General features: G+C 41.1%; 1 protein-coding gene across 8 annotated transcripts in view; it reads right to left on the bottom strand.

Annotated features, from left to right (window-relative positions):
• The window catches only part of GRAMD1B (GRAM domain containing 1B), a 333,834-nt gene that overhangs the window by 174,347 nt on the left and 140,284 nt on the right, over positions 1–19,203 (bottom strand). The gene's annotated exons all lie outside the window — the stretch shown is intronic.

Raw genomic sequence — 19,203 nt, forward strand, 5'->3', positions numbered from 1 at the left:
TGTGAGGATCAAATGAGACTATAAGTGGCAAGTGTTTAGCACAGTGTCTGGCACATAGTAAGTGCTACATAAATGTTAGGCATCATTATTGCTATTCACAGAAAAGATTGAAGGACAGGTAAAACAGTTGGAAGACATGGCTTGTTCAGAACTTCTGTGGCAAATAAACAAGAATCTAGAGGTTCCCAAAGCTCAGTGTGATATTTTATTTTATTTTTAATCATTTTCTTTGTACCGTGTGATATTTTACATGAGCTGCTGAATACCTATAAAGCATGCTCCAGACACATGAAGGCATCATGAATGGGGTATCTGGTGCTAGAAAGAGCTGGGTTCATATACTGCCATTGACACTACTGGATTTGACCATAAGTCATTTAGTTTTTCAGAACCTCACTTTCTTTATCTTGATAATAGGGATAGCAATACCTGTAGTAACTATGTTAAAGGGTTATTGTAAGGTTTAAATGAGCTCATGGACGAAAAGCACTTTGCAAACTCAAAAGAGATACAAGGTATTCCCAAAGTTTTAGTATATCTCAAGCTATTCAAAGTTATTCAAAGTTTAAAGCTGAACTAAAACACTAGAGACACGCCATAGATTAATATCAGTTATTATCATTATTACTTCACAATGTTCTCTACTCCCAGTCTGAGAAATCTTTTCCTCATACTCATTCCTTCACCATGGAAGCTACAATGGGCTCTGGGTTAAGAGGACCCCCTCTCATTGAGTCACCAAGCACTTACCAAGTGCTCACGAGGTGCCAGGTACTGATACAAATACAAAGGATGAAACATTACCTGCAATACTTGCAAGAAACTTCATAATAATATATAATATATAATAATATTTGAAAAATGCTTAGCACAGTACCTGGTACACAGTAGGCACTATATAAATGCTTATTCCCTTCCTTTCTCCTACAAATACTATCTCATTTGATCCTCCACAACAACCCTAGGAGGTATCCACATTTTACAGTTATCCACATTTTGCAGTTAAGGAAAATGAGGCAGTCAGAGGTTAAGGGATTTGCTCAGGGTCACACAGCTGGGAAGTATCTGAGGCTAAATTTGAACTCAGGTCTTCCTGCCCCCAAGCCTAGCACTCTCTCCATTGTATGAAGGATGAGGGACAAACAATGCCAAAACATGGAGACAGAAAATACAGCGTCATTGATGAGGACACAGAGCAAGCAGAGAAGGACAGAGAGAGTCCAGCAATTGTCTGATGAACATCAGCCTTGAGTTTACCTAGCCAACGGGGGACAAATGATTGATGAAAAGCTCCTGCCCCAACCACCTTTCTTCATGCCTTCAGTTGGGTGAATAACTGCTCCTAAAGAGCCCTAAGCTGACCCCAAAGGGAAGCAAAGAGTTTTGGTCACACTATAATCCCAGTTTTCCTTGTTCAGATCCAGCGAACCGCTTAAGCTTAGATCCAGCCAAGGCACAAGCAGGCACCTTAAGGGATATGGAGAAAATTCTCCTTGAATATCTACTACTTCTAATGCTTAGAAGAAATCAAGTAAGAAAGAAGCCTAGAGAAGCAGATAAGGCAACGGAATGTATGATAAGGCAACGGAAAGAAAACTCAGGAATTCATCCTCCCAGGTATCCCCTCAACCCTTAACTAGGAAGGAGCCAAGGATCATAGATCAAGAGTCAGAAGGGGCCTCAGAAGCCTGCTAAAGCCCTAGTGAGTTGCTCAAGGTAACATGGGTAGTAATCATCAGAGGTGGTATCTGAACCCAGTCCTCTGAACTGGGAGCCAGTGTAGAGCAATTCTGGCCAAGGCCTCCTGCTCTAAGTACATGGGATGTTTTCATGCAGGCTTTTCCATTCAGTCAAACATTTCTTAAGAGCCTGACACACACACCAAACATCAGGTCTTTACCTGCCATGCATCAGCTAGGAACTGGTGATAAAAAGGCAAAACCCAAACAATTCCTGCCTTCTGAGAGCTTACATTCCACTGCAGGAATACAACATGAACACAAATAAATCTATACAAAATCTGTGCAAAATTCTTCTACACTATATGGTGTAGAGGGGTGTGGGACCCTCCCCACAGTGGGAAGTGGAAGGCCAAGGTGGGAAATTCATCATCAGTACTGCCAGCTGTCCAACAGTTGTTCAACAAGCTAAATCACCAAGAGTGGCATCAGCAGACAATAAGTAACTCTCTGGGCTATAATTAACAGACTGCCTTACCCAGGCAGAGAGAAGGAAAGTGCTGAGATAGGAGGAAATGGAGCAGGTGACTGTCACACCTGCAGATAGTTCTGCTGACAGCAACAGAAACAGTCCAGGATGCCAAAAAGCAGCCCTGGTCTGGGAATTGGGTGTCTGACAAGGAGAGGGAGGGGGACCCCTTCCCTCTAACTCAGCATTACTCCATGGGTCCCAACCCAACAACCCACAACATGTGAACTTTGAAGTCTAAAGACCCGTGTTCAAATCTTGCCTCTGACGCTTCCCCTGCTGTATGATCCTGCACAAGTCACTTAACCTCGATAAGCCTCAGTTATCTGCAAAATGGGGATAAAAACTGCACCTATCTTGCAGGAGGGTTGTGAGAATTCCATGAGATAATACATGTAAAACATTTTGTAAACATAAAGGTGGTTTATGTATGAGCTATTGTTATTACCATCTAAAAAGTTCCTCTCCCCTGCTAGTGCCAGGCCTCCTTTATCCCCACAAATCTCTTTTATCTCCATCTCTCCAAAGAACCTGTGACAGTGTCAGAGGCTTCGGTCTATGTGACTTCAGTACGAGGAAGACCACCCGACAGGTAAGCCATGCCAATAGATAATCTCAATGTGATGAAAAGACTGCAAATGTCCTACCAACGGCCTGGGGTTGGGGGCAATTTTCAATATTAATTTCAATACTATACAAAAGAAATAAGGATCTAATAGGGAGATAACTTTGTCAAATAAGAATTGAAAGGAACATGATCCTAAATTGGGAATGAATGACTGAATGAATGGAAATAAGCCTCCACTTGACTCCATGACCCTTTCACTAAGTTCTAAACTGAATCCTTAGTATTTCTTATACATTTCTACATGCTCCATAAGGTACTGCTTTTCTATTAGCGTTTTTTCCTTCCTATCATGGAAAGTGCTACCATATGCAAAATGAGAACCGCAGGGATTACATGCCTGGCTTGTCATTGCAAATAAGTGATCAAACCCAAAACATCTCTAAGTAATTGATCCATGGCCCACCTTGCCCTTAGCTCCAAAAACTCCTTACTTCTGGGGGACCATGCTTTAAAAGACAACTGAGGAGTTGCACTATGATGTACATGTGAGTTAGAAATGGCATTAGAGGTCACCGAGTCCAACTCACTCATTTTACAACATGAAGAAACTGAGGCTCAAAGAGGTTAAATTACTTGCCTAAAGTGTTAGTTATTTACAACACTCTTCTTCAGGTAATCCTATTCAGGGGAAGCCCCCCACCTATAACCCTGCCAGGCACAGTCTCATCAGCTCAATCTCATCCCAGTATCAGTTCATAGCCCAGGAGATCTTTTAGACACACACTTAGCATTCAGAAGAAAATGCCATCCCTTCTCCATTACGTTGCTCACTCAGATGGACATGTGGAGGCACCATGCTCTTTCTAACTCCTATTTAACTAAGGTACTCCCAAAGGGGAGCTTTATACTTCCTTTGTATAGTACTGAAATTAATATTGAATAATGTAACAATATTCAACTGCAAAAGACTCAGTTATTCTAATCAATACAATGATCCAAGTCAATTCCAAAGGATACACGATGAAAAAAAGAACTTAGAGACACTGAGTGCACATTGAAGCATACTTTTTTTTACTATCTTTACATTTCTTGTTTTTTCCTATGTGTTTTCTTTTGCACCATGGCTAATATGGAAATATGTCTTGCATAACTTCACATGTATAACCAATATCATATCGCTTGCATTCGTGAGAGGGTCAGGAGGGAGGGAGAGAATTTGGAACAATATTTAATGAAATAAAAAATATTTTAAGAAAAGAATTTAATGTCCAAAGCAGTGAGCCATTGGTAGAATATTGACTGGCTCAGTCATTATAAGAGACTAAGAAGAAAGAGAAGATTTGTCCCTTTGCCTTTATATGTGTACATTAATCTTTCATTTATAGACCCCTACCTTCTCCATCCCTCTACTCTCCCAGTTTACTTTCTTTCTCCTTGCATCGTAGAAAAAACTAGCTGAACCTGGCAGTTAAAAGACCAGGGGTTCCAGTATCAACTAGAAGACATCATTTATGTGACCAGGGGCAAGACATTTCACTTTTTTAAACCTCAGTTTCCCAAACTATAAAAGTGAGGATAGTATCTTCAGGGATGGTGAAAGGAAGTCTTTTGTGAGCTGTCAAGATTATTAATGATTGTTATATTATTATTATCAGTCCTCTTATCAATCTCCCACTTCCATTTTTCTCCCTGTTCTACCTATCCTTTTCTCATCTAGCTCCAGCACTTCTTTCCTCCTGGGGAGTATAGTTATAAAGTCAGAACAGACTTCCAAGATCAGGTGTGTAGTCCATCCTCTTCATTTTACAGATGAAGAGACCAAAGCCCAGAAAAGGTAAGTTGATTCATCCAAGGTCTCAGAGCTAGAATTTACACCCTCCAGTTCCAAATCCTGTGCTCTTTCCATTGTACTGTTAAAAGAAACTTGTACCAAGTTACTCTTGATCACCTCTCTCTGTCCTCTTATCACTGACCACTCCATTATCCTTGCTTACAGCTATCTTGAAATACTGGACAAGGATTTAATAAGGAATACCTACCGTGCTTTAATTTGCACACACCCTTCCCCACCCCCATAATTTCCTTTCTTCTTCTTTGCCCCCACCTCTGACAGAGCAATAAGGAAAAATGTTCAGTGAGAAGGTAATGTACTAACTTCCTCAAGAGAAACAAGGTTCTGCTTCCCTGGTTAGGAACAGACTTCTCACTAATATTGTTTATTGCCATTGGCACAAAGGGAGCAGTAGACTTAGGAAGCAATGCCAAGTGGAAAAGTTAAATGGGAATTCTGGGTTTCCCAAATCCCATCAGTGTCCATCCTCTGTTCTATCCCCTGAAATTGCTAAGCCTCCTCCCTCGGAGGATCTCCAAGCACTTTACCAACTAGACTACCCTGTCCTGGAAACAAGAGGCTGTTATCCCCCAGAGTCAGAGGGAAAGAAACACAAGAAAGAAAGACTGCTGGATCTGAGAGTCAGAAGAACAAAGTTCAAATCTCCGCTTTGCTACTCAGACAAGTCAGCTAATCTCCCCCAAGGTTTCCATTTCCTCCTCTGTAAAAATGAAGAGATTGGACTAGAAATCCCTTACAGCTTTAAGGTTCTCTAAGAAACAATGGAGCCCAGGTATCTTAACTCACAGACAAACACTTCACTTACTGCCTTCATCCCCCACTCTTTATTTGGCTAAACTCTCCTCTTCTCTCCCTCCTCCCCTTAGCTGATCTTCTTTTTAAAACCTGCTCTGAACAGATCTCTCCACTCTCCTCCTCAAGTCTCCCCATCATTTGATATTAAAACAGCACATACCTAACAAGCATTCCTCCTAAAACAGAGAAGTGCCACCAGATTCACCTTCCCCCTACTGGGATCCCCAGGAGAAGCCCACGCTCAAAGAAGAGCCAAGGAGGCCTGGTATCACCAGGGAGCCCCCTATCACCTACTTGACTCGTCGGAATGACAGCTTTTTCCTCAGGGATGACACATGGTAGTGGCAGGCCTGCTTCACTGCTGTACTGCAGGAGACAGTCTCTGGGTGAAGACTCTGTACCATGCTGGGATTCAGGAGTGCATGGGCCACATGGCAGCAGGGAACTCAGAGGGATGAAAGAGCCACAAGAGCCTAGGAGGAGGAGGATGCTACTGCTGCACCTGCTCCTGGCAGAAGGGCTCTCCCCACCCCCTCCCAGCCCACACCTAAAACAGGCAGCTTGTGGAACCAGGGAGCATGAAGTTCAAAATTATTAATTGCCCTTATGATTTCCGGAGGAGGCAGAGTCCAGGCCAACTGTTCCCCCATCCTTCAACATCTGGCAGCATCCTAGATGCTCCGTGAATTCCATCCCTTCTTTCGTCCTCGGATAAAGAAGTATAGAGCTGTACCTGCATGTGATGTCAGCTGGGGAAAAGGGGGGAAGGGGAGGGCCAGCGGGCACAGCTCTTCAAGGGTTTGCAACTTGGCTCCTACCACAGAGTAGAGGAGATAATAGGAGAAATCACCTGAGTATCCACAGGACTGTAGGGAATTCAGACCTCAGCAGTGGCCAGGCAGGTACATGTAAGTACATAGCTTTGAAAATATTATTTTCAGATACAGATAGTTATAGAAAAAATCATTCCTTCCAACGAAAAGCCATATAAACCAATGGCTAGAGCCTTTGGGTGGATGGGAACCAGGGGACCTGGATTCCAGTTACAAATCTCCTCCTGACATGCTGTGTCCTCCCTATCTGAAAAATAAATTCATTCCCACTCTCCCTACCATCTATAGATGGCATAATGAGAAGTATAATATATAAGCTGTGATAGTATTTTGAGGTCTTAGGAGTAAAGGTTCTTCAGAAATACAATGTGTGAGGCTCTCAGATGGAGCTACAAATCCCCTGAATTACTTTGTTCCCATTTTATTTCCAGGTATTGTTCCCTGCCTCTTCACAATGAGCATGGATGATAAAATGTAGTTAATCCCAGAAATCAGAAGAGAGTGCAGGTCTGATGACAACGCCTCACCAGGATCCCTGTCTTCAATTTGCCAACAACTCCCCGGAAGACCCAAGAAAAGTATCAAGACCCAAGAAAAGTATCATGCCTTCTCTGGACCAAATGAGATCATATTTGTAAAACAGCACAGTGCCTGGAACAAAATAAGCACTTCTATATGATTATTCTTTTTCCTTCGCCTTCCCTTCTCTGGCTTCAATTTTCCTGTATAAGAAACAGCTGTGACCCAGGAAACTATGAGTACACACACCCAAAAGTAGTTAGTTATTAAAAACTAGCCTAGATCTGTCTGTAAAGAAGAGAAGTGTTCAACTTTTTTGGGAGGAAGGGTATATTGTTTGTGTTGGGGGAGGGGGGAATAGAGAGGAGATAGGTCTTGTATGCCTTGGTTCATAAGCAACCACTGCTATGCATTCAGCTCAACACTGCAAACTCCTATTAAGTGCTCAGTATGTACTGGAAGTAAAATGGGAAAGTAGATAGAATACTACTGGAATCAGGATTGTTGACTATGGCATCAGGAAGATAGGACTTGCAAGTGGATTAGATTTAAGTGAGGAAGTCTGTGCAAAGCCACCAGCCTCACTTTCTCCTCTAGAGCCATCGAGGTCCAATGGCAAGATACAGATTTGGATGACTAGAGATGGCACCCACTGGAATCAGAAAGACCTGGGTTCAGGACCTACCTCTGACACATATTGACTGTGAGGTGAAAGATAAGCCTTTTAATCTTTAAGCCAGTTTAATCTTTCAGTTTCTCAGGAAACTCTCTAAAACTGTAAATTGCTGGAGAGTCGCCAAACTGCTCCAATGGGAGGAGTTTCCACACTTGAAGATGCCCAAATGCATGAAATCACATGCCCAGACACCCCTCTCCATGTCAACTCTGCTCCCCCGAAAACATACACTCTCTATGCAATAATGGCCTAAATAAACCCTGTGCAGAACAATCAAAGGACCCTTTCCACAGACCCGTCAAACAGCTGCATGGTACTCGTTGAATCTCCACGGCAGTCATCCACGTGCCTCAGTTGGGAAGATGAGTTTTGCAACCACAAAAAAGGCCCTTCCTGTAAGCAACTGAGCCCATGTACTAACAACCAATATCCTGGATTTCCAAAAAAACTGTGGTCTGGTTTCACTGAAAATTAGAGAGCTGTTAGTTGACAGCCTCAAATCCCACCCTTTTCATTTACAAACTACTCCTTACATTTGTGATAAGCTCCTCTCTTTTCCCCCAACAATCTAACTCCTAAAAGAATACTTCCACCCTTCCCCCAAGCTAAAGATAGCTGATGTTCATATAATACTCTTTTACCTTCGCAGAGGACTTTAAAGGTCCATTGTTTAATCTAATTTTACCAACCAGTCTAAGGATTATTATCCCCATTTTATAGAAAGGCAGCTGAGGCTCAAAGAGCTAAAGTAATTAGTACAAAGTGAGAGACTAAGTAGTAGTGCCAAGACTCAAATGAATTCTTTTGAGTCTGATTCCAGAGTTCACTATAGCGTGAGCACTGATTCTGTGGTCAAGAAGATAGATCTGTGTTCAAATCCAGCCTCAGACACTTCCTACCTCTGTGACCCTGGGCAAGTCCCAACCTTCCCAGGCCTCAATTAACTCTCTGGAAAATGAGGGTTTTGGATCAAATGGCCTCTGAGATCCTTTTGAGTTCCATATCTAAGACCCTGTGATATTACTGGATACAACTCCTTTCCCAGATCCCTTCTAGGACTAATTCCAGACATTTTCACTAGCTGTCCCTCATGCCTGGAATGTACTTCCTCTTTACCTCTGTGTCATGGCTTCCTTTAAGTCCCAGAAAAAGCCCATCTTATACAGAAAGCCTTTCTCAATCACCCTTCCTCTGTCAACAGTTTCCAATTTATCCTGTGTATGGTTTGTTTGGACATGATCTTTGTCTGTTGTCTCTCCCATTAGACTGTGTTCCTTGAGAGCAAGGTGTGTCTTTTGCTTTTTGCGTGTGTGCCCAGTGCTTATTAGCACAGTGCCTGGCACAGAGGTGGTGCTTCATAAATGATCGTTGACTAATTGACCCAAAGTCATTTTCCGAGACCATCCTGAAAAGGACAGAGCCCTGGAATGAAACGTCAGACTTGAGAACTACTCTGGAGTGGCTTCCCTTTTTCTGTAAAACAGCCACGTTGGCAGGCCATGGACCAGTTCCTTTATACTCTAAAACTGCATATATGCTATGTCCAAACACGAGGGAGAAAAGGGGAAAAAATAAAGTTCTGCATGCTGCACAGATAGCATATAAATGTTACAGACTGACAGAGAAATTTAGTTCCAGGCATTTTGAAAAATTAAATATAACTGAATTTGAAGTCAATTAGACCCACGCTTCTTAAACTGTGGGTCTCCACCCCATTGGGTCATGAAAAGTTTGGCAGCATTAAACAGTTTCTCGAGATGCAATGACCAAAAATTAATTAAAAATCAAACGCGCAATGAATCTGAGGTGATTTTAGCAGCACTTGGCGGTGTTGCACTGGGAAATGTCACTGAAGCCTTGGTTCTAAACACACAGCATGTGCACTTTGCTCTGCGCCCTCAGGCCTTGCAAGGCCAACAAACATTGCCAAAACCATGAAAAGGGGTCAAGACTTGAAAAAGTTTAAGAAGCTCTGAACTAGACCACTGGAATGGGACTTAGAAGTTTTTTTTCCTGATTCTGCCATTAATTTGCTGTCATTTTGGAGAAGTCAAATCACTTCTCTAGGCCTCTAGAGGCCTTCTTTAGGTCTCTAAAATGTGAAGACTAGACTAAATCGTCTCTAAGGATCCTTTCCACCTCTAATGGCCCATGGGGAGAAAATCAGGGTGGAGAGACTAGGTAACTTCTACAGTCCTTTCTGGATCTAAGCTTAAAAGCTCTTCACAACCTGGCCTCAACCAACCTCTCCAGACTTAATAAACATTCCTACCTCCCTTCCCATATACTGCAATTCAGTCAAACTGGCCTTCCTGCTATTCCTCATACACAGCACTATGTCTCCTACCTTCCCACTGATCATTCTCCAGGCTTGGAACTCATTCTCTCCTCATCCCCAACTCTCAGAAATAAGTGTCTCCTTCCACACTAAGCCTTTCCTGATTCCCACCTGCTTCCCCCACTCCCAGCTGCTAATGCCATCACCTTGTATTTATTTTGTGCCTACCTATTTATATACCTGTTGCCAGGCCATGCCCAAACCCCCCAGGTAAGCTCCTTGAAAGCAGGAACTCCTTTTTCTTTTCTCTTTGCATCCCTAGTCCCTAACATAGTGACTGGCACCCAGTCACGCAGGGTGTCACACACCAGTACTTGGCACAACCAAGCTTAATAGATGCTTGTTGATTGAATTTTCTTTTAAAACGTTAATTACTGGGCATATGTCTACATGCCTACAAAATGTTCCTTTTTATGCAACTACTTTGAAAGAAAGGTTCTCCTGGGACAATTCAGCTTGCAGAAGAAAGCTGGCAATGATTTTAAGGTCCCACGTTTCCCTTTAAATTACCTCTTGGGGACAGAAATACTTTGCACTAATATCTGAGGCAAACTACATTCTTGGGTAGCTTATTAAGGAAATGTAACACATTGAGACCACCTAGGCATGAGAAATACACCTCTAACCACTGGTATTAATGCCAGTCTTCCTATGATCCTAGCACACTGCTTGCTCCTGCTTCAGTCCATCCCATAACAGGATGCAAAATAGTTCAAAATGACAAATTATGTTAATTGGATGGAAATATATTAGAGGAAACATTAGCCACAAAATATGTGTTTATTGGCAGTCAAGCCCTTGATGGGTGATTAATGAACGCTCCCCAGAGACCCCATGGTCTCTCCAGAAGGAAGGAAACAGAAGAAGAAAGGTTTCATTCGTGAGGGTCGCATTAAAAACCAGCCATCTCAGAGTATGAGTGGGGTCCAGTAGGATTTCCATGATGGAAAAATGTTCCAGATTACTCTCCCTGGACTATCCCAGCAAACAGGAAGGACAGAAGTGTAACTACAACCCAAGCAAGATCCTCTGGATTTGTATATCTGCATATGGAGAGGGTTTCCAACAGGAAATTTTTCAGGACAAAAAGGAATATGGAAATTCTTTTTCAGAATTTTATCTGAGCAACCAAAATTTAAATTGGTACTACTGGAATGGAACCATGGTCTGTATAACCTAAAATATAGGTTCATAATATTTAGAATTGTAAGGGTTCTTGGGCCCTTCAACCTCCTCATTTAACAAATAAGGAAACTGAGACTCAGAAGCAACTTAGTTGAGGTCCCAAAGAAAGTCAAAGAGATAATATTCAGGCCTAGATTTCTTGTTTAAATGCATTGTCTCTTCTACTAGACCTCAAAAGTCACTTGTGTCTGGCTTTGTGATACATTATAATTTTGTAAAATTCTTGGCAAGATTTAATGCTAATTATATTTAGCTTAGACTTTTATTGGAATTATTTGTAATACCTAAACATATACTAGAATGACCCTCTCCCCACCAAAAAAGGAGAATGTCTTAGTGTGCTTGACAGGAGAAAAGCCACAGACCACAAATTAAAACAAAAATAGCCAAGGATAATGCACAAATCTGGAATTTAACATATTCTTATCATTTCCTTAAGATCTTCTTAGCCACATGAAGAATTCAGTTGCTTAACCAGCTTCTTCTCAGTAACAGACTTCAGAAAGATGGGTGTGGTATAGTGGACACTGAGCCAGACTCAAGTCCCACATCAGGCACACATTGACTATGTGACCCTGAGCAAGATACTTAACATCTCAGCGACTAAGTACAGAGAAGAAACAGACCTACTCTGGGAGAAGGACTTCCCTTTTACCAATGTACTCAAAGATCTAGTCCCTATCCCTTCTGTATCCAATGACAATCAATCAGTCAACAAGATTTGACAAGTGCCTGGTATGTGTTAGGTACAGTGCAAGGTGCTGGAAATACAAAAACCAAAAATAAAGAAAACAATCCCTGCTCTCAAGATGCTTATTTTCTTTTAGGGGATACGATATGTACATATATATGTATGTGTGTGTGTGTATATGTATATATACATGCATACATTATATATGTATATATGTGTGTGTATATAAATACATACACACACACATATATATAAGAATCTAGAGAATAAATATAAGATACTTAGGGAGGCTACAAGGCAAATCACAACCTCTCTGGGGTTCAGGTTCCCCACAGTGATTACAAACTTACTAGAGCATAAACGTAATGAACTTTTCAGTCTTGGTAAATTATCTTAACAAGAACATTCTGAGTTTATATTTAACCCAGGCTCTCTGGTACAGGAAATGAAGACCAAGTGACAAATTACTGAAATCTAACAGTAAAGGACAGTCAAGTAGAACCGGCCCTGCCACCTGGACTCATTGTCTGAAAAGCTCAGAGTCCCCACACTCAGTGCCCAGGAAACATCTGGCCAGAGGTGAGGTGCTCTGTATTCATAATCACTGAGTCTACTTTGCTGTCACCTTTCATGATAGATAGCTAGATAGACAGACAGGGAGACAGATAGATAGATAGAAAGTAATGGGGGAGGCGAGAATACTAAGGCCTCATGGAAGAGAAAGTCACTGAGGTGAATGTTAAAGGTACCTAGGGACTCTATGCTGAGGAGGCGGAGGGGAGGAAGGAGAACATTCCAGGCTCAGGGAATATCTTACAAAGGCACAGACTGAATGTGGGAATTCATAAACAGGCCAGAACAGGTAGATCTGGTTAAAACAGAGTGCGTGAGGGAAGGAGAATAACGTGTAATAGACTTTAAAAAAGTAGACTGTTGGCAGACCACTAAGGACTTCGAAATGGCATGGGACCTTTGGTGATCTTAGAAACTGAGGTACTTAGAAACTACAAACTGGTAAGGTTCATTTTGAGAAGCAAAGTGTTGTAGTAAAAATGTCACTGGACTCGAAGTCAGAAAAAACCTGGGTTCAAATTCCACCTTCCAATGTTTGGGGCCACTGGAACATTACTTAATCTATTTGAGGTGGATTTTTTTTTCAGCACTGAAATAAGGAGAATACCTGGAGTTCCTACTTTACAGGGCTGTTGTAGACTGAAGTGAGATAATGCACGTAAAGTATACTGCAAGTCTTTTCATCTAGCAAAAAGTCAAAAATAGATGAATAAAGAAATAGCACTTAGAAAAAAGAAACAGGTGATCACTAGTGCATGACTGGGTTCACTATGAATTTATCATGTCAAATTAACTTCATTTCCTGTTTTGATAAGATTGATTAGATGTTAGATGTCCTGAAATGAAGACTCATTACATTTCCTTTGCATTTCCAATGTCCCAGAATCAAAAAATCTCAGAGTTGGGTGGAATCTTGGATCTGAGAAGTCACCTAATCTAATTCATACCTGAAAAAGAACCTTTTTAGCATATTTCAAATAAAGATGCTTTTGCTAGAAGACATATACTCTTCCAGAAAACTAAATATGCCCCTTTAGAATTTCCAGTTATCACTCCTAGCTCCACTCTCTATGACTAAACAGTGCAATGTGCATCTAATCAATCCATTTTCTACATTCGAAGACAACTATCACGTATTCCCAAAAATCATCTTCCTTCTCCAGGCTAAACATCATTAATTTCCTCAAGCAACTTTCACTACCTGTCTATAACCTTTGATATGATTTCCTCCTTGTCAATTTACTTTCTAAAATAGTGCCCAGAAGTGAACACAATTTCCAGATGGAAAGTGATCACAGGAAAGTGGCAGACTTTTTTTCTCCTTAGTCTTCTACATCATGGTACCTCTCTTAGTGACACCTATGGTCATATCAGCTTCCCTGACTGCTCAAGTCTTTCCTCGTACACTTGAGGATGAGATGGTGAAATGTGGGCAAGACAATTAGATGAAGTTAGAGCCAGTTAAACAACAGTACCAGAAGAATGCTGTTTAATGAATCTCCCTGCTCCAAGAGTAAGGTCACTTTCTGAGCTCTGTCCTTGGCCTTATCCTGTTCAACATTTTTATCAGTGACTCAGATGAAAACATGCTTACCAAAGCCACTGATGACATAAAGCTTATAGAAAAATTGTTAAAATGTCAGATGACAGAATTAGGACACAATTTTTTTTAATACATTAGAATACTGAGGCAAAACCAATTGTATTTTATTCCTTTTAAGTTTCACAAATTTTGCATTTTGCTTTTAAAACATCAAATGTATAAATAAAAGATAGGAAAATACCTGGTTTGACAGAAATTAATATGAAAAGGATCTGAGGGCTTCAGTTGGTCAATAAAATTAGTTACTAAAACATTTAGTGCAATCTGAGGTGACCTTAACCTACTGCATTAAGTCCAATTCTATCACCCAGCACTTAATGAATACACAACTTATAGAAGAAAAGCTTTAACTCTGGACATCATAGCAAGATAGATCTCCACTCAAGACAAAGAAGAATTACAATCATAGCTCGCCAACGTTCATATAGCACTTTAAATTTTACAAAGTGCTCGTGTAGTCCTTACAACAACATAGGCTGCTATTATTACTGCCCCCCCACACACACACCCCCCGCTTTTGCAGATAAGCAAACTGAGACTGAAAGAGACTGAGTGACCAGCCCAGAATTACATGTGAATCTGAGGTCAGGATTCAAACTCAGTTCTTGCCAACTCCAACTCCAGCATTAGCTATCCAAAAATGGGATTAGTCACCCTTGTGATTCAACGAATTCCATCTCTAGAAGGGACTCTACCTGCTAATCATCACAATTAAAATCCTCCGATCCTTCCTCTCAGGCAGGCTATACGTGGGGAAATCAACAGTCACGGTGACTTTGTCCTGCCACTGGATTTCAGTGACTCAGGAAGAGAGACTAAGGCTGACAGATTTTGCACAACTCTGCCTCACTTAAATCCAATTTGCTTGAAAAGTCAAGACATCACCCGGTGATGTCACTGGTCCTCTTGGAAGAAGGATGGACCAACAACCACAACATGGTAATACAAGAGCCTGCAGGGATGGAAACTAGTCATTCTCATGAAGCTACTTAACCAGCTGTGACCCCAGGCATTTCCTTTCATTCCCTAGGGCCAACCTACTATCTGTTCTTGCTCTGCATTCCGTAACTTCTTTTCTGTTACTCCTAGAACTAAGGCCCCCAGCCCTACTTCTTTCCCCTCTCTTATATTTACATCTGAGAGAGATTAAGAAATGCTTCAGTGTACACATTTTGAGGTCTCAATTCTCAAGCCAACTCTTAGCCATAATACAGTTTAGCAGCAGCTCAACAGGTGGATAATCTGACAAACACATCACTTGCCATATATAGGGTAGTTCATTCAAAGCTGGTCCTATGAGGGCTTTAGATTTAAGGGGGTTTGTTCCAAAATGACAATATTTAGGATCTGAGTGTGCTCTAATCTAGGTTTTATAACCAATATTTTAGAAACAGAGATCAAGAAAATCCTTAGACATTTGATTCTTAGTTCCCAAAAGCCTTCTTATCAGCAAAGAAATATATCTAAAAATATGCATTTCCTCCTTACAACTACTTTCTTGGTCTTTTTCTTGTGGCAACTCATTTTTTAGATGATTTCTTTGTGTCTTATTCATCACAGAGTTAGTTCCAGGTCATGTTTCTCGTGTATCTGCCTCTATTGCTGTTCAGTCATTTCAGTCATGTCCAACTCTTCATGATCCCATTTGGGGTTTTCTTGGCAAAGACATTGAAATGGTTTGCCATTCCTCTCCAGTTCATTTTCCAGAGGAGGAAACTGAGGCAAACAGGGTTAAGTGACTTGCTCAGTGGAACACAGCTACCAAGTGTCTGAGGCCAGATTTAAATTCATGAAGATATGTTTTCTAGACTCCAGGCCTGGCGTTCGATCTACCATGCCACACAGCTGCCCTTCTGCCTCCATGCAGAACCATCTCTAATGCACCCCAGACATTAGTCCTGAGAAGTATCCTTCCTTTCCTCAGACATCTCTGAGAAATGAAGCTCTATCAATGGCATGTTTAGAATTACTGGAATTACTCATATGGTCAGGAAGTTCTTTCTTATATCTAACCTAACTTCTCCCTGCTATAATTATAGCTCATTTCCTCTTTTTTCAGACTTTAGTACATAGAGAAAACGGCACATACCACTCTGCACTGATGTCTAGGTGGTAATAGAAGCCACTCTCAGTCTTCTCTCCAGTCCTTTAATCTGCACTTATCTATCTTGTTTGCCATTTTTTCCGTTTCATTTTCATTGTTTTCAATGGTCAGGACTCTTAAAGTTCCCCACATTCCTAAAAGGCTGTGGAAGCAACACTGAACTAATGAACATGTTGTAGGTCAGCCTCCAGGAGCCTGCATACACAGACCTGCTTTTAGGCAAAGCAATGAAAAAGCTAAAACCTATCTTCAGTGACCCCAGCTCCTCTGTCAATTTTCCCACCTTTCATCTCCCCCAGTCCATATCCCTAAATATCAGGATTCTGCCCATAGAATATTCAGCTCAAAGGGACCATGAAGGTGTTGAAGTTGTTGTTTTCATTTTTATAGATGAGCAAACTAAAGAGCCCAGAAGCAGTGACTTAGCCAAGGTCACACAGATAGTACACAGAAGAGAAAGAATTTAAACCCACATCCTCTCATTAAAACTCTAATACTCTCCCCACTATACCGCAATGTGTCTTACAACCTTGATGAGCCCTTCACTGTCAGAAGGCAGCACAAAACAAAAATAGAAACAGAAAAGCAAGTCACCTCACAAGATTTGGGTTCAAATCGTTATCTACTTACCTGCATGACCTAAGGCAAATCACTGTACCTCATTACGAAATCATCTCATCTATAAACATGTGGAAGTTAACAACAAAAAATATCTAAGGTTCTTTCCAGTTCCAGAGTCTATGATCTTCCAAGAAGGGAGAACTAATGCTAACTCAATTACAAATGAGAATAGTTTAAAGAGATATCCTTCTCAGAGGTACCGGCAGTTTAGGAGAATATCTGGAGAAGGTAATGCTTAAGGAAATTAATCCAGCTGGTCATAGCCATGCATGCCTGTAATCTGATACTGGCAATGATGAGGCTTGTGGATTGCTCAGAGTTCTCAACTACAATAAGGCTAAGCTAATCAAGGGTCATTCCTTAGTCTAGTGCCAATATGGTGAACCCCCAAGAGGGGTGGGCCACCAGGCTACCTAAAGAGAAATAAACGGATTCAGGTTTAAAAAAAGAAAAGGCAAAAAACTCCAGTAGTATGAGGGGAAGGGGAGAAGAAGGGAGGAAGGAAGGAAAGAAGGAAGGAAGGAAGGAAGGAAGGAAGGAAGGAAGGAAGGAAGGAAGGAAGGAAGGAAGGAAGGAAGGAAGGAAGGAAGGAAGAAGTGAGGAAGTAATGAAGAAGTGAGGAAGGGAGGAAGGGAGGGAGAGAGGGATCTAATAGCAACTGTGATATTCTGAGCAAGAGAATTCTGACAAGTACATTCTCAGTGAACCTCAAATCACAGAACACAGGCAACTGTTTACCTGACCTGGTCAAAATTCCTTACATCTTTTTCTGGAAGAAGACAGGATTGCCTCCTTTTGTTCTCCATGCTTTATAGTTAAGGGCAGCTAAGTGGTGCAGTGACTACAGTGCCAGGCCTGGAGTCAGGAGGACCTGCATTCAAATATGACTTTAGACACATAAGTTCAAATACAGCCTCAGACACTTACTAGCAATGTGACCCTGGGCAAGTCACTTAATCCTGTTAGCCTCAGTTTCCTCATCTGGAAAATGAGTGGGAGAAGGAAATGGCAAATCATTCCAGTTTCTTTCCCAAAAAAATCCCAAATGGGTTCATGGAGAGTTTGACATGATTGAAATGACTCAACAACATATAATCTAGTCTCAGTTATCCTCAGTAATGAAGGGAAATGTGGCATGAAAAATCTAAAATCCCTTTTTTCAGCTGCCATTTTATTAATTTTGTAGTATACTGACCTTCTTATTCATTTTTGAGTTATGCTAATAGTTTAATCTGAATACATATAAGTAAGGTGGTAGTAGGGGCAAGTGAACCTTAGAAAAAACAAATATGCTCCCAAATTGAGAAAACTGAAAAATGTCCATATTTCCAACCCCCACCCCCAAAAAAATCCTTGAAGGCCACAGGAAACAGATGTTTCTACTGCAGTCCTTATACCCCAATGAGAATTACTTTACTTTTACTTTGGGGGAATCTGTGATTTCATGAATGTGGGTAGTCCTTAAAGAGACAAATAAAAACCTTTGGATTCTTTGTTATTACTGACACAGGTTCCAATGAATCCTTCATTGGAGATCTACCCAATGTGCTAAAACCTTTATCTCATCTTACTACTACCCTGAACAGACAGAATGGTACCCTGGGACCTCTATCTATGGTATCTTATTCTTGCTACATGACTAACCTACCTCCATTTCCAGGCCTATGCATCATCAATATCATTTTTTACACCACTTTTCAAATGCATGTTGCCATCAGTGACAAGTGACAGACTGTTCATACCATCACAAACATTTTCACTACCCTTTGGGTTTGTAATTTACATTTTCAATTTCATTGCTCCCCATTTCCCATCATATTAATTCAATTCACAAAATATACAGTTTAAAACTCCTCTGCCTAGCATTTCAAATACCCCATAACAGATCTGCTCATCTACTTATAGAATTGCCTTTCATCCTGAAATTCAATCAAGTGATTCTCCTCATTATTTCCTACACTGTTTGGGATTACTGTTAATGCAATCCTCTTGAACTAGAATGTCTGCCTCTCTTCTACCTATTCAAATATTATTCATCCTTCAAGATTCAGCTCAAGTACCTCCTCCTGTAAGAAACAAATTCAAATCCTAGCTCTGCCACTTACAACCTGTATAATTCTTGGACAAATCACCTAACCTGTTCAGGACTCAGCTTCTTCATCTATAAAATGGTGTTGCATTGTATGATCTCTAAGGTCCCTTTAAATTCTAGAGCTACAAGCCTATGATCCCTAGATCTAATCCTAGTCAAAATCTCCTCCATCTTTACCTAGAAGACAAAGAACTTCCTCTTTGTGTCTCAAGAATTGTCTCAAGGATCAGCTCAAGTCTCATCTACTACAAGAAACACTTAAGTTTAAATCCCTGTTCTATTCACCAACAGCCCTTTTACTACACTAGTTTAGCACCTGATTATAGATTACCCATATTGTTCCATGTGTTTTTCAATCTTGTCTCTGCAACCTCATATGAGCTCCTTGAGGTGAGGGACCATATCATGCTTCTCCAGTATCTCTTACAGTCCCTAGCTGAATGCCTAGTGTAGAGGAAGAGTGCCATAACTACAAACCGGTAAATCCAAAGTCTTCCCTCCACCCTTACAGAATCCCTACCCCATCCCCTTTCTCTCCAAATACA

This window comes from Notamacropus eugenii, chromosome 5 (assembly GCF_028372415.1).
Source record: "Notamacropus eugenii isolate mMacEug1 chromosome 5, mMacEug1.pri_v2, whole genome shotgun sequence".
Classification (NCBI taxonomy): Eukaryota; Metazoa; Chordata; class Mammalia; order Diprotodontia; family Macropodidae; genus Notamacropus; species Notamacropus eugenii.